At 36.7% G+C, this 9,812-nt stretch overlaps 1 pseudogene; it reads right to left on the reverse strand.

The window, feature by feature from the left end:
- Positions 1 to 6,734: 6,734 nt before the first annotated feature.
- Positions 6,735 to 7,177, reverse strand: LOC121036416 (40S ribosomal protein S20-like; annotated as a pseudogene).
- Between the last annotated feature and the right edge of the window lie 2,635 nt (positions 7,178 to 9,812).

Consider the following 9,812-nt stretch of genomic DNA (forward strand, 5'->3'; position numbering starts at 1 on the left):
GAAGTATGTGCTTATTATTTTGAATGGCGTTTTTTTTTAAATGGGATCCAATCAGAGGCTGTTTTTTTTAATTTTAGAGAGAGAGAGCATAAGCAGGGGAAAGGGGCAGAAGGATAGAGACAGAGAAAGAGAATCTTAAGCAGGCTCCATGCTCAGCGTGGAGCCCGACGCGAGACTTGATCTCATGGCTGCGAGATCATGACCTGAGCCAAAGTTAAGACTTGGATCCTTAACTGACTGAGCCATCCAGGCGCCCCCAATCAGAGTGCCTCTAAGCTGTGTAGTATTCTAACAAACTTACTAGCTCATAATACCACTGATTTATAAACAAGATAGTTTTTATCTTTGCTTTCTGAATTTAGAAAGTTGAGGTATTCTTACCAGTTTATATCCGCTTTGGGGGATTTAAGCTTATATACATATGTGTGTACATATGTTCATGTACAAAGACTTCTTGGTTTTCTCATTTTGAGTTCTTAGAAAGTATCCACATGCTCTTTATTTGTGGAAATAACTGTTATATGGTGAGGAAAAGGTAAGACTTTTAACGACCGATTTGCCTTACTCTTTTCTACAGACTGTCTCAAAATGTAAATCACAGGCAAACTCTCATTTCTGTTTTCAGGAAGTAGCTAATTATCTCAGAGGAGTAAGACATGGAAATTGGTATGCTCATTAGGATTTTAGGTAGTTGAATGTAACTGAGTAAAACTGTTTTCATCATGTTATGAATTCCTCATCGACTTGATATTGGACTATGTAAAAAATGAATCTTTATATAAGTTCAAGTTAGATTTTCCATGGAGAAAGTTATCTGTCAGTATTTAGTTCTAGCCAAGGTAGATTTTATTTTCAACTTTGTAGTCCGTATCATTTCTGCTTAACTCTTTGGGTATCATCTTTTTTATTCACTTTTCAGTCTAACATTCAGCAGTGATGCTCTTTAAAGTCTGAGACATATAATGGTATGAAAGATTGTTAAAATAAGAATAAATTGAATATGGAAGGAAAGTGCGATTTTCCCTTAGACATTCATTTCATTTACATTTTTCCTCTTTTAAGTTAGTATAGTAAACATTGTAATAAACTATAGTAGTATGACCATTTTCTGCCTGTGGATTTTATTTTCTTGCTACCCGGCTATTTTAGGACTATTCTGTTGGTCAAGTGTTCTGGATACCAGGAGGGGATCTTGGACTATATTGTAGCAAATCAGTTGTTTTGTGATGGAAATGGTAACAAGAGCTACCATTTCTTGAGAACATATTGTTTGTTCTTGCCCAGCATTGTGCTAGGTCTTCAATATCCAATCCTTAAAAACAACCACACAAAGCAAGTGTTCTTATTAATACTTTGTAGTGAGGAAAAAGCTGTTGGCCAAGTTATTCAATCTCAGTTTCTCATAAATGATAATGACAGGATCAAATCCAGACCAACTAAATATTATCCTCTTTATCCATGCTTTTTCAGATGTAGAAAATTATCTTAGAAATTGCATTTTACAAATAAACTCTATTTGGATTACTGATACACATTGTGTGCTATAGAAGTAATATTTTTCTAGAGTGTTTAGTTTGAGATTTAATTTCTTGTTTTAATCTTAAAACTTGGGAATAATTTTATTTTGTTTGAGGTTAATATGCCACTTAGAAAAAAAATCTCAAGCACAAATAATCAGTGGCTGTAGATATCTAAATACATGTGATTTGGTTGTGTTTGGCAAGTTTATTCCTAAGCAAGTTGTTCCAAAACTCAGAACATAATTTTTTCATAGAACCAATATTATGAAGTAAGAACTAAACTAGCCTATAAAAACATAACATGTACCTAAACCAGTATTTTCCAGTGTGTTCCGTGAAACCCGCATCTTTCAATATGTGAGATATGGAAAGCATTCCGTGAGCAAATAAGCTTTGCACATAGTATGTACTTTATTCCCCTACTCTCCTGGAGATTTAAAATAATGTTGATCATCATATTAAAGAGTCGGAGACATCCTTCATAAACAATCTGTTTAAAACAGTTTACCATTTTCAAATATATTTCACTATAACTTCCTTTCCCTCAAGTAATATACCAAATAGAAGTAGGGGAACATGATGGTTGAACTTCCTCCTAAAAGAGGAAGAGAATGCTTCACCATTGAAAGAGGGAAGGCAAGGTAGCAATAACTAACTGCACAGTAGTTATAGGTTGTATGTAATTTATTAAACGTAAGACTTTAATATTTGGTAATTTATAACTGGAAGTTTGTACCTCTTAATCCCCTTCATCTGTTTTTCCCATCCCCTTGCTCCCCTTCTTGCTGGCAGCTACTAGTTCTCCTTATTTATGGGTCAGTTTCTGTTTTGTTTATTCATTTGTTTTGATTTTTAGATTCTACATGTGAAATCATACCATATTTGTCTTTGTCTGACTTATTTCATTTACTAGCATAGTACTCTCTAGGCCCATCCTTGTCACGAATGGCAAGATTTGCTTCTTATTGCTGAATACTACTCTCTTGTGTATATATACCACATCTTTATTCATCTGTTGATGGACACACATGTTGCTTCCATATGTTGGCTATTGTAAATAATGCTGCAGTAAACATAGGAATACGTATATACTTTTGAATTAGTGTTTTCCTTTTCTTCAGATAAGTACCCAGAAATGGATTTACTGGGTCATATGGTGTTTAAAATTTTTAAAAATTTTGAGGAATCTCCATTGTGTTTTTTAGTCACTGTACCAATATACATTCCCACCAACAGTGCATGAGTGTTCCATTTGTCCACATTACCAACACTCATTGTGGTTTTGATTTATATTTTTCTGATGACTAGTGATGTTGAGAATCTTTTCTTGTGAGAGTTCTTTATATATTCTGGATATTAACCCCTTATCAGATACACAGTTTGCAAATACTTCTTTTATTCAGTAGATGGCCTTTTCATTTTGTGGATGGTTTCTTTACTGTGTAAAAAGCCTTTTAGTTTGATGTAGTCCCAGTTGTTTATCTTTGCTTTTGTTGCCCTTGCCAGAGGAGACTATATCTGTATCTGTATTTGTATCTGTATCTATACACATACATACAGCTAAGACCAGTATCTAAGAGTTTACTGCCTATATTTTCTTTCAAGAGTTTTATAGTTTCAGGTCTTAATATTTAGGTCTTGAATCCATTTTGAGTTTATTTTTTACATGGTGTGAGTCGTGGTCAGTTTCATTGTATAGTCCCCATTGTATATTTTTGCCTCCTTTGACATAGATTAATTGTGTAAGTGTGGATTTCTTTCTGGGCTCTCTGTTCTGTTAGTCTTTTGGATTTTTCTTTTTTGTGTATGTGCCACTATTTTTGTGTGTGTGCCAGTTCCATACTGTTTTGATTACTATAGCTTTGATTACTATAGTAGTATAGTTAGAAATCTGAAGTGTGATGCCTCTAGCTTTGTCTTCTTTCTCAAGATTACTTTGGCTATTTGGGGTCTTTTGTGGTTTCATACAAATTTTAGGATTCTTTGTTCTAGTTCTGTGAAAATTGCTACTGATATTTTGATAGGGATTGCATTGAATTGTAGATTGCTTTGGGTAATATGGACATTTTAATGATACTGATTATTCCAGTCCATGAGCGTGGTATATCTTTCTATTCATTGGTATATCTTCTGTTACAAATAATAGAGCCTTCAGTTTCTTTTATCAGCATCTTACAGTTTTCAGAGTACAGGTCTTTCACCTCCTTGGTTAAATTTATTTCTGTGTATTCTTCTTGATGGAATTGTAAATGGAATTGTTTTCTTAGTTTCTCTTACTGTTGGTTTGTTAATAGTGTATTAAAACACAGCATTTCTGTGTATATTTTGTATTTTGAAACTACTGAATTCATTTATTCTGATATTTTTGTTGTGTGGAGTCTTTAGGGTTTTCTGTGTGTAGTGTCATGTCCTCTACAGTTGTGAGTTTTACTTCTTACTTACCAACTTGGATACTTTTTATCTTTTTTTTTTTTTTTTTTTTGTCTGATTGCTGTGGCTAGGGCTGCTAGTACTGTGTTGAATAAAAGTGGTAGGAGTAGGCATCCTTGTCTTGCTCTTTATTTTAGAGGAAAGGTTTTCAGCTTTTTCTGTTGAGTGTGATGTTAACTGTGGGTTTGTCATATATGGGATTTATTGAGGTTTGTTCCTTCTCTATGTATTTTTTTGAGTTTTTATCATAAGTGGATGTTGAATTTTGTCAAATGCTTTTTCTGTATCTGTTGAGATGATCACATGATATATACATTCTTCATTTTGTTAATGTGTTGTATCACATTGATTTGCAGATATTAAACCATCCTTGCATCCCAGAAATAAATCCCATTTGGTCATGGTGTATGAACCTTCTAATGTATTGTTGAATTTCATTGGGTTGCCTTTTTCATTTTAGTAGTATCTATCTAGTTTTGGTATCAGGGCAATGCTCATGTCATAGGACAAGTTTGAAAGTGTTCCTTCCTCGGGGCGCCTGGGTGGCGCAGTCGGTTAAGCGTCCGACTTTAGCCAGGTCACGATCTCGCGGTCCGTGAGTTCGAGCCCCGCGTCGGGCTCTGGGCTGATGGCTCAGAGCCTGGAGCCTGTTTCCGATTCTGTGTCTCCCTCTCTCTCTGCCCCTCCCCCGTTCATGCTCTGTCTCTCTCTGTCCCAAAAATAAATAAACGTTGAAAAAAAAAATTTTTTTTTAAATTAAAAAAAAAAAAAAAAAGAAAGTGTTCCTTCCTCTTCAGTTTTTTAGAATAGTGGGAGAAGGATAGATATTATTAATTCTTTAAATGTTTGTTAGAATTCACCTGTGAAGCCATCTTAGGAGTTCTTTTTTTATTACTGACTAAATTTCATTGCTAATAATCAGTTCATATTTTCTATTCCTTCATGATTCATTCTTGGAAAATTGTATGTTTCTAGAAATTTATCTGTTTCTTCTAGGTTGTTCAATTTATTGATAATGTAATTGTATCAAAAAAATTTTTTTTATGTTTATTTTTGGGAGAGCATGAGAGGGGGAGGGGCAGAGACAGAAGGAGACACAGAATCTGAAGCAGGCTCCAGGCTCTGAGCAGTCGGCACAGAGCCTGATGCAGGGCTTGAACCCACAAACCATGAGATTGTGACCTGAGCTGAAGTCAGATGCTTAACCCAACAAGCCACCCAGCCACTCCTGTAGAAGTCTCTTATAATCTTTTGTATTTCTGTGGTGTTGATTCATTTTTGACTTTCATTTTTGACTTTCATTTTTGACTTTGAGCTCTTTTTCTTGATGAGTGTGGCTAAAGGTTTATCGATTTTATTTGTTGTTTCAGAGAACCAGCTCTTTATTTTCACTGATCTTTTCTATTGCCTTTTAAGTCTCTCATTTATTTCTTCCCTGTTCTTTATTATTTACTTCCTTCTACTAACTTTGGGCTTTGTTATTTTTCTGGTTCCTTTAGGTATTAGCTTACAGTGTTTATTTTTCTTATTTCCTGAGGTAGGTCTGTATAGCTATGAACTTCCCTCTTAGAACTGCTTTTGCTACATCCCACAGATTTTGGAATGCTGTGTTTCTCTTCTTATTTGTCTCAAGTTATTTTTTTATTTCCTCTTTGATTTCTTCATTGACCCATTGGTTGTTTAATAGCATGTTGTGGGGTGCCTGTGTGGCTCAGTCAGTTAAACGTCCATCTTCATCTCAGGTCATGATCTTGCAGTCTGTGAGTTTGAGCCCCGCATCAGGCTCTGCGCTGGCAGCTTTGAGCCTGGAGCCTGCTTCGGATTCGGTGTCTCCCTATCTGCCCCTCCCCCACTCATACTCTGTCTCTCTCTCTCTCATAAATAAACATTAAAATATATATATATATATATATTTTTTTAAATAACATGTTTAGTCTCCATGAGTTTTATTTTTCCATTTTTTGTTCCTGCAGTTGATTTCTAGTTTCATACTGTTGTGGTTAGAAAAGATGCTTGATATGATTTACATCTTCTTAAATTTATTGATATTTGTTTTGTGGCCTCATGTGACCTATTCTGGAGAATGTTCCATCTGTACTTGAATGTATATTCTGGGATGGAATGTTCTGTATATTATCTGTTAAGTTCATCTGGTCTAATGTGTCATTCAAGACTACTGTTTCTTTATTGATTTTCTGTCTGTATAATCTATCCACTAATGTAGGTGGGGTGTTAAAGTCCCCCATTATTGTTTACTGTCAGTTTCTTCCTGTATGTCTGTTAATATTTGCTTTATATATTTAGGTGCTCCTGTGTTGGGTGCACCAATACTTATAATTGTTATATTGTCTCATTGGGTTGATCATTATGTAATGTCCTTCTTTGTCTCTTGTGATGGTCTTTGTTTTAAAGTCTATTTTGTCTGATAAGAGTATTGCTATCCCAGCTTTATTTTTATTTCCATTTGTATGTAATGTACATCTTTTTCTGTCCCTTCATTTTAAGTCTGTATGTTTCTTTAGGTCTGAAGTGAATCTCTTGTAGACAACATACAGATAGGTCTGTTTTTGTTTTTTTTTCTTTTTTTTTTTTAATGTTGATTTATTTTTGAGAGAGACAGAGCATGGGGAGGGGCAGAGAGAGAGGGAGACACAGAAACCGAAGCAGGCTCCAGGCTCTGAACCTGGAGCAGGGCTCAAACCCACAAACTGTAAGATCATGACCTGAGCCAAAGTTTGGTGCTTAACCCACTGAGCCATCCAGGTGCCCCTGGTTTTTTTATTCATTCAGTCACCCTATGTTTTTTATTTTTTATGTTTATTTATTTAACTGATAATTTATTAAAAGGCTGATTTAAGCATCTGCAGTGGTGACTTCCACCTCAACTCCTGGCTCAGTACTGATGGAAGTAATCTGTTTAATAATCTCAGAAGGACTGTGCAAATCAATGAGTCGTGTGTGGATCTTCGTCTGAAAATGATATTAGAAGTCAACGATCAAGTCTTAGAACGTTCACCACAAGGAGTTTTTCTTGTAGTGATTCTCAGAGTCTTGGTGGGCATCTGAACTGGTCCTTTCACTTTGAGATTCTTTTTCTTGGCGCCTCTGATCAAGTCAGCACATACCTTCTCTAAAGATTTTACTTTGTGGCTGGTTAGAGTAATTCTAATTTGGTGAATCGCTACCTCCGGTTCCATGGGTGTCTTTCTGGTGTCTTTAAAAGCCATGGCTGTGGCGTGGCTTCCTGACCGACTTGTTCTTGTTCTTGGCGAAAGCAAACAGCGGTGAGTCGGGCAGGAGCGGGGCCTCCAAAGCTCTGCTGTGGCTGCGCATCTTCCTCAAAGAGAGCTGTTTTTTATTTTTTTTAATTGATTTTATAGCTACCATTTTTCATGAGCTGGCTGGAATTAGGTTGTCTTACTTTCTACCAAAAATGCTAACATCCACTGAGTGTTGGGAAATGGGCCAGCGAGTAGAGAGACCATTTTCTAGGCGTAGTGCACCACATCACTGACAAAATCACTTGTTGATTTTGTTCCAAGTTGCTGACGTGTTGCACAGAGTTGTTGAACATCAAGTTAAACACCAGAGAAATACATCAGATTGGATGTGTTTTGCCAGTGGAGGAAATGGAGAATAGACTTGAGCTGGCATCTCATGTCCACTTATGTTTAAAGTAATTATCGGGTACCTGGGTGGCTCAGTCTGTTGAGCGTCTGGCTTCGGCTCAGGTAATGATCTCGCGGTTTGTGAGTTCAAGCCCCACATCAGGCTCTGTGCTGACAGCTCAGAGCCTGGAGCCTGTTTCGGATTCTGTGTCTCCCTCTCTCTCTGCTCCTCCCCCACTCGTGCACTGTCTCTCTCTCTCAAAAATAAATAAACATTAAAAATTTAAAGTAATTATCGATAGGTATATACTTTTATTGCCGTTTTTTAAACTGTGCTTTGGTAGCTTTTGTAGTTCTTCCCTCTTCCTCTCTTCTTGCTGTCTTCCCTTATGGCTTGATAACATTCAGTATTATTTTTGGATTCCTTTCTCTTTATTTTGTGTGTATATATTACAGGTTTTTGGTTTGTGGTTACCATGAGGTTCATCTAGAACACCCTGTGTGTGTCGCAGTCTATTTTAGGTTGGTGGTCACTCAAGTTTGAACAGATTCTAAAACACTACATTTTTACTCCTCCCCACTCAGGTCGTATGTATTTGATGTCGTATTTTACACGTTTTATCTTGTGTGTTCCTTACCTAATTATTGTGGATATAGTCGATCTTAACTACTTTTGTCTTTTAATATTTATACTAGCTTTATAAGTTGCTCCACTACCTTTTGTTTCCTTTAACGAGTGAGATTTTTTTTTTCTTTCATAATTTCCTTCTAGTTATGACCTTTTCTGTTTAAGTCCCTTCAACATTTTTTGTGAGAGCAATTTGGAGGTGATGAACTTCTTTAACTTTTGTTTGTTGGGGCAACTCCGTCTTTTCTTCAATTCTCAATGATAACCTTGCCAAGTATTGTATTCTTGGTTGCAGTGCATATCATGCCATCTCCTCCTGGCCTGCAAAGTTCCTGATGAAAAATCAGATGATGGTCTTACAGGTTTCCCTCATACATAACTAGTCACTTTTCTCTTGCTGTTTTTAATATTCTTTCTTTAATTTTTGACATTGTAATGAGTTTGTGTCTTTGTGTGGACCTCTTTAGGTTTATCTTGTTTGGGGCTGTCTGTGTATCCTGGACCAGGATGTCTTTCCTTCCCCCAGGTTATGGGAGTTTTTAGCTATTAATTCTTCAAATAAGTTTTCTGCCCCTTTCTCTTCTTCTGGGACTCCTATAATGGGAATGTTAGTATGATTGATGTTAGCCCAGAGGTCTATACTCATGTTAAAAAAAATTTTTTTTTTTTTATTGTTCAGTTTGGGTGATTTCCAGTATCCTGCCTTCCAGATCACTGATCTTTTCTTCTGCACCTCTAAGCTGCTGTTGATTCCCTCTGGTATATTTTTCATTTCAGTGTTTATATTATTCAGCTCTGATTGGTTCCTTTTTTTTTTTTTTTTAAGTTTATTTATTTTGAGAGAGAGTATGAGTGGAGGAGGGGCAGAGAGAGACAGAGAGAGAGAATCCTAGGCAGGCTCTGTGCTGACAGTGGGGCTCGATTTCCTGAACTGTGAGATCATGACCTGAGCCAAAATCAAGAGTCAGAAGAGTCATATGCTTAGCTGAGCCACCCAGGTGCACCTGATTGGTTCTTTTTTATATTTTCTATCTCTTCTTTGAAGTTCTCACTGTGCTCATCTATTCTTCTCCCCAGTTCGGTGAGCATCTTTGTGAACTTTACTTTTAACTCTTTATCAGATAGATTGCTTATCTCCACTGTAGTTCTTTTTCTGAAGTTTTGTCTTATTCTTTTATTTAGGAACATATTCCTCTGTGTTCCTATTTTGCCCACCTTTCTGCATTTGTTTATATGTATTAGGTAAATCATTGATAGCTCCTGGTTTTCAAGGAGTTGCCTTATGTAGAAGGAGTCCTGTGGGGCCCAGAAGCACAATCACCTGGTAACTAGAATCAAGAGCTCCTAGAATATTCCCTTTGTGAGCTGCGTGTGCCCTCCCGTTGTGGCTGGGCCATGACTACTGTGGGTGCACTGTTGGTCAATGCTGGTCCCAACCAAGGCTGCCTACCAGATGTGGCCACAGGGCAGGAGCTGTTTTGTGCTCTGGTTTAGTATTGATGGGACTGTTGCTCAAAGACTTGCTGCTCTAAGCAATTTTCTAAAATGCCATTTCTCCCCATCAGCTCTTGTATAACTGGTTGACAAGAACACATCTGCTACACATTAGGAAAATAAAAGAACAGA

This window comes from Herpailurus yagouaroundi, unplaced genomic scaffold (genome assembly GCF_014898765.1).
Source record: "Herpailurus yagouaroundi ecotype Mexico unplaced genomic scaffold, PumYag 162, whole genome shotgun sequence".
Classification (NCBI taxonomy): Eukaryota; Metazoa; Chordata; class Mammalia; order Carnivora; family Felidae; genus Herpailurus; species Herpailurus yagouaroundi.